Genomic DNA, 7,274 nt, shown 5'->3' with positions numbered 1-7,274 from the left:
TGTCCCCAGAAAGACTTAAAACCATAATGCACAGCTCTTATAAAATAATATTCTGACCATGTATTAGCTGACAATTTAGTAGATTTCCTGTCCTGTGTTTGGGAAAAGGAAACAAAAAGTAAAAAGAGATAGAAAAAGTATTGAGTAATGTTGCTTTTGCAGAAATTTATCTGTTATTTTACAAGATTCGATCCTTGGAAACAGAATTTATTTTATCCTGGATCATTTAAATTTTGTTATTGCTGTTTGGTCTGTTGGACCAAAACAGAATAGAGAAAAAAATATGAGGCATTGCCAGCACTTACTGAGAGATAGCCCCTAAGTGAATGGAGAACCCTGGAGATACTAATCAGCTGTAAGGAAAAGCCTTTGGCCATATTTTTAGAGGAGGATGTATAAAGTACAAAACCACAGGGAGCAGCAGCTTAGCTGCCAGTGTGGCAGCACATTTGTTAAAACAATTTTATCATTTTCAAAATGCTTTTTAAAGGCATAATTCTTACTTGTAAACACGTTGTTGCTGATAATCAGGTAAAGTTCTAATGTCACCTGTAGCTGTGATTCTTTAATTAGCAAGTAAAGATGATGGTGCACCATTCTAACTGCCTGCATTCTCCACTGTGTTATTTCTTACCCTCTAGTCTCCTGGAATTCAGCCAAACTTTGGCCAGTTGGATTTATTTTTCACATGGCAATACAAGACAGGTATTTCTGAAAGTTAGGGTACAGCAAGTACAGTATTTTTGTTACATCCAAAAATCCTACTCTCATTAAAAATGAGGACTCCTTCTAATACAGCACAGAAAAATTTGCATCTAAGATATTTCTAGGACTTTGAAATACCCATAAGAGCACAAAATGATTGCTCTAAACACCAGCATTGTTGAACAACTGCATAAGAATGTGAGCAACAATAGATTTGCCATTTCCAAAAAGCCCAAATTGCAGAATTATTATAAAAATAAGCCTAACAATCCAAGCAGAATCCCATGCCAACACTACTATTTTAATACAAGCCATGAAGTAGCATTTTTGCACAGATACTGTCCTATATTCACACATCATTTTGTAGATAGAGTGAAAGACTTGTAGAGAAAGCAGATCTTCAGAGAGAATAGCCGAGAGTCACAGGATGCAATGTTCAGGCTCCAGAGTGGATCTGTCTTCTTTGGTTGCAAAATCCATGTTTAACCTATAACCATGGAGCTGGCTGCAGTCATTGTTGAAGAAATCTGAAATTGTGTAGCCCCACAGTCCCACCATCTGAGATAGCAAATGCTGCCCTGGGTACAGCAAGCTCACTCAACCTATGCCCTACATGCTCAGTACTTTCTCCATTTTCCTATGTACTTTAGAAGTGTCTAATAAAAATATTTTACTTAATGTTTCCTCATATATAGGTCTCAAAGCATGGATAATGGGAAACAGATGACGTGAGCACATACAAGCAAGCTCATTTTGTATATGCAAGAAGTAGCTTTCAGAAAAGAGATTGAATTCTTGTGAGTGGGATTGGTTTAATTACACCACAGACTTTGATCCTGTGCACAATTCCAGTGTGAGCTGGGGCAAAACTTCACTGAAATGGTACAATTACAGACAAAAATAAAACAAGAAAAGGTGTTTCAAGACTCAGGCTGCAGTAGAACATCTCTTAGTGAAGAAGATGCTATCAGATGGGATGCACAGGTCATACTTGTATCAGCCTGCTGCCCTTATTTACTGCAGAGTCCACATAAGGCATATTCTGGTCCTGCTAACAAGTCCCTTAGAAAGCAAGAGTGCAGTATTAATTCACAAGGAACAAAACATATAATAGTGTAATAATACTGTTTTACATGTGTTACATTTGTCACCATATTAAGCATTTTTAATGAATTTTGACTTGCTTTTTCCCATTACTCTTCACTTTCACTAGTAGTACTATATTAATGATAATAAATGCATTGCAGCAGCAGCCTAGCAATGCCCACATCCCCCAGCCACCCCCTTTTGCTGTTAAGGGCATCAGCCAAACACCAGGTTAATGCCTGCTGCACTCCCTTTGACAGGCTGCTGAACTTGAGGGTAGCTACAAATGACATTGATGAATTCTATCACGTGCTCCATGTGTGTAGTGGCAAATTCTCACCCATGATCCCATTTCCCTTTCAAACAAGGTGCAGTGCAAAATCAGGGCACATCAATGAGCATCACAGAGGCTGCAGTTGGGAGCTTACAGGTCTGCTCATCTTGCAAGTTGCTCAAGTGTAATAACTTCTAACCTAGCTGAAGACAGGGTGGCCCAGGTGTGTGCCAGGTCACAGTGAGCTGACATTCTGAAGAATTTACACAGTGGACAGCACTGTCTCCTGAGGAGCTGAGCCATGAACCTCTCAGCTCATCACATGCTGTTGTTTTCATTGAAATATGCAGCATGTAGCACTTCCCTGTGTGGAACACACAGATGCATTTACCTGCTCAGCCTACTACTGCTATTCCCCATTTTGAACTTCAATAATAGCGGATCAAAGCTCACCCTCGAATCGGGACAGACTTAAGTCTGTAGAGGACTCAAACTCTTTTTTCTACAAAAAAAAATAAAAGCTCAAAAGTATTTTTTCTACAGCTTTCTAAAAGCTGGTTCTTGCTTATCCTCTTCATGATTCAAAATGCTGGTGCTTTGTATTTATGCACTGGCAGTAAACCCCAAAATCTGGGCATGCTTTATTGCTATCTCTGCCTCTCATATAGCTACTTTAAAGTTGTGCTGAATATTAAGTATCATAATTTGGAAGCACAGAAGAAATAACATCTGTTGTAACCTGAAATACCAAAAGTAGGCCTTTTCATTCCATGCCAGTCAGGAAACTAATAACATATGTGCAGAATGCATTTCATATATGGCAGTGACATATTTGCAAAACATTCAAATTGTAGTTTCATCCTTTGACCATTTGTATTCTTGACCATTGATCCAACTGCTTCCATTCCTTCTAATGCTAATTCCCAAGAAAATGTAAGCAACTGACAACAAACAAGGCAAAATTCAGAAATTGTGGGGATATTTCACTGGTATTCTACTAACATAGCTAAAAATCTTTTAAATCATTAAGAAGGAAACAGAGTTTCTATAAATTATTCACTAAACTCTGATTTCATACCCCTAGTTAAGTCCAGTACTGCAAATAATCTCATTTAAATATATTTCAGAGGTATCACCCAGGACAAAGAAATTAAAGACAAGCATAAATGTTTTCTACCACCAGGATCACAGCATCTGGATGAAAGCTGGGATTAGACAGAGGAGCTGAGATCAGTTTTTGCTGTCAGGGTTCTGCTGCAGGCCGGACAGGCATTCAACAGCCTGGCCTAGTGGAGGGTGCCCACAGCTGGGGACAGGAGGGGGGATAAACTTTTAAATTCCTTCCAATCCAGACTATTCCACGACTCAAAAATACCAAATCACGAGGTGTTGCTTTCTTACCAAAAGAAACGCCTGGGACAGACGTTCTAAATTCCCTCAGGCCGGATGGAGGCTGAAGGGGGCAGGTCCAGGGCCCTCACCCAGCAGGGCCATGCACACACCTGAGGCCAAGCATTAATAAAAGATTAATGAAGGATTAATGAAGGGATAAAAGGTGCTGGGGAGGAGCAGCTGGGTGTGCTCAGCCCCAGAGCAGGGTCTCAGCCTGTGCTGATAACGCTGCCAGAGCAATCCTGCACGCACGGCCCTCACACAGCACTGAGGAAACGCAGGTGGCCCAAAACACTGAAGGGAAAACAGGAGTAAAATAACTTGGAGGATTCTGAGGATTCAGCGTACCCGAAGTAAGAGATTTTGCAATGAAGTGTTATTTAATTTAATGGCAAAATTCTTCAGAGAAGTTGGAGAGAAAGGCCTTTGGAAACGAGTTATTGCAGGGCCTGATCCCAAAAAACGTAGCTGGTATCCCTGTTACCTTTGGTAGGAAATAAAGAAAAAAATCCTACACGTTTTAAAACTCTTACTTCCATAAAATTGTTTCTTTACTGCTATTCATTGATTTCCCTTTTAGAGACCAGAAAGTGCAGTAGGCTATTATAAAACTGAGTTTTTGTTTCAGCAGATCCAAATTAAGAAATCAAGAAAATTTAATCAAAAAGTTCCAGATTTCACCAGAATTCTGCAGTCTATGTTGGAAATATGATTAATTTAGTTCGAATGGGTTCAAGTACACAAACACAATTTTAAGCTCATAATTTTTAATTTGTTGGTATACAAGGGAATACAAAGATCTCGGAATCTGGATGTTATTTTTAAAAGCTCTGAGCATTACAAATCATACAGTCCTGTAATGGTACTATTTTAGAGGTAAATTGTGGCTTGAAGAGCTTCTCAATTTTGATCCATCCACAACAACAGAAGTAGTTACAATTAGTGTTTTGAACCACTGACTATTATGTAGTTGCTGTCATGTTAGTGCTCTGTTACAGGCTAAAAAAGAGCAGAAATTTATTCATTTCAGTCAACTCTAACATTATAGTATGAGCAGAATGATTCTGGACAGATAAACTATTTTTAATAGATCATAATGAACTAACTTCTTAGTTTATCCCAGCCAGATTAAAAAATCCCCATATCTGTCCAAGGGTTTGATTATTAAGAAATGTTTTGACAAAATAGGGTAGGTAATTAATTCAGCTAATGTAGTTACAGTTTACTATGTAACTTCATATATAAGAAACAAGTCATCTTCAAATTATAAAGCAGAAAGAAAGCAATAATATCATTGTGAGACTGACAGAGCCTCAAAGCAGCAGCATTTTATCTCAAATAGGCTAGCAGGGACATAAAAGGCACACAGTTCCATTTTTGTCCTTTTTCAGTGTCCATTTCACTTTCTTTTCTGTAGACCACTGTTTCTTATAAAGTAAAAAATATTCTTCTGGACAGCCCAAAAAGAAAATGAGAGTCGTTGTCTAACACTTGTGGCTGCAGCCCGGGCAGTAACAATGCAAGTTTCTTGGCACATAAAAACACCTCCAGGGTGCCAGGTTGGTGATTTTCTAAAAGAATCTCAGCTGTCCCTGGCATTACATGCATGGCTCCCTATTGTGATGGGACATGTATTTGTTTGTTAAAGGTAATTATCACCTAGGAACGAAACAGAAATCAGGAGCCTGCATATCTCTCTATCTAAAACGTAGTAGTAATCAAGGCTTTCTGCTTTCCTGAGGTTGCATTTGATTTTGCTGATTTTAGGACATTTTTAATTTTGCTAGATAATAATTCCTGAAAACTTCTTGTTACATGTTGTTTTCTATTGCATCTCAGTTCTGGGATCAAGGTGCATGTGGTAAAGGAAGCTACTTGATCATTTACTCCGTGGAAGGTCCAAATTCCTGAAAGAAAATGGTGAAATAAGAATTCGTACGATGTTAGATTAAAACAATCTCTCCCAGTGACTGTTTGTACTTGAAACTTGATAACCATATCTTAGCTGTTCTTTCCCTTATTATTTACTTCTATTGGCAGCATTCTCAGAGATTCAAAATGCTATGTATCTGTTCTGCCTCAAAAATCCATTCTGAAGTGTGCAAATGAGGTGCAAAAGGGAAGCATATATAGTTTTTATTATCTTGCAGTAAAATAATTAATGGTATTTTTATTCTTTTTTTTATTCTATTTAAAGCCTAATTTGAAAAGAGAGCAAACTAGAAATTAACACAGATTTTTGTCAAGCTAGAGCTGACCTTCAGTCTAGCCCTCTGTTCCTAGCAGTAGCAAATACCAGAAATTTCAAAGGATGTTTTTTCACAGTCCCACTTCCAAAAGCAGAGACATGCTTTAGCCAGAAACAAGTACAGCTAAAAAACCCTATAATTTCTAGTATTAACCACATTAGTTAAAGTTATAATTGTCTGTAGTTTATACAGTTTGTTGTGATAAAATCAATCTGCAGAGGGGAACACCTTACAGTAGCATGCAAGCCAGGAATTCAGCAATTAGCATAGATTTGTTTTTCTAGATATTGCAGGAAAAGCTGGCAAAATAATCTATACACTTAGATGCATCAAGCACTACTGCTGTGGGGTTTTTTGTCCAAAGCTATGAAAAGAAGAAAAAAAACCCCATACAAATGTACAAACTTCTAACATTATATCTACTCCAGAAAAAATGTTTTACAGTAAAGGAGCATCAGAACAAAAATTATGACAACTGCCTTTGCTAGAAAGTGAAAGCACAGAGAGTTGCTTCCTGTAGGTTTGAATGACTTAAATAAATATGAAAGTACTGGTTATCTGAAGGCAAGACAAGGATATGTGTATAGGTATGTGTCAAGATAGGTCTGTGTCAAGTGAGAAGCGCAAAAGAATTGTTCAACATTGCAGAATAACTGAATAAAGTCTCTGACACTGTAGTAGCTTCTGGAAATTCCAGTAGTATAATTTGTATCCTGTATTTGGCTGAAGGAGGAAGAAATATTTTGAAGTCAATTTAATGCATGTGCCAGGTGCTTGGATTAGCAGCTCTGAAGGATGAAGTCCAAAGCACAGAGAGGCATCTCTGTCCCATATATTCTGTCTCGTTCTGAAGGTTAGGCTTTCTATAGAGGCAAGAGTGTAATTTAATCTCCATGTTCATTCAGCTCCTGGCTCAAAGCCCACAGAATCAGAGAGAGAATATTTCACCGATTGCTGTGGGCTGCAGTGTCATCCTTCTGTCACTTGGCCTGGTCCTGCGAGCCATTTCTCTGGTGAGTAATTCTGAGGGAGATGTTCTAGGACTGCACAGTTTGTTTTTCAAGACCAGGACAGCAAAGAAGTGCTGTGTCTAGACGAGGATGTGTATCCACTAGAGACACCCCCAAGATATTTCTCACTCACGACTATACTGAAAACCTACCTTTGTCTTGCGTTCTCTCAAGCCTTATCTGAAATGTTTCCTTTTTTTCTTTCTCAGATAATGCTGCCCTTTCAATATGTTTGCTTTCTTAATGAAGGAGACAGTTCTGTATCTTTAAAAAATTTGGATTTTCTAATGCCACTTGTCTGGTCAGTCAAAGCACTGTGTGCAGGACTGTCTCCAAACAAAGCTAAGTCTTGTCAAGAAAAATCAAACCTGAATGTCTCTAATCAGACACAGAGAAATAAAATTTTCCTGGTTTTATTTTAGATTTTTTCAGTATTTCACCAGGATTATTTAATTAATTAAGTTTTCTAGTTTAAATTAATTTGGAATGCAGTACATGGATAAGATTAGAAATATCTCTGTTAAATCGAGGGAGAAGAAATCCGACTTATTGAAGAAT

Source organism: Erithacus rubecula, assembly GCF_903797595.1.
Source record: "Erithacus rubecula genome assembly, chromosome: 10".
Lineage (NCBI taxonomy): Eukaryota > Metazoa > Chordata > Aves > Passeriformes > Muscicapidae > Erithacus > Erithacus rubecula.
This window is presented reverse-complemented; position numbering follows the sequence as displayed.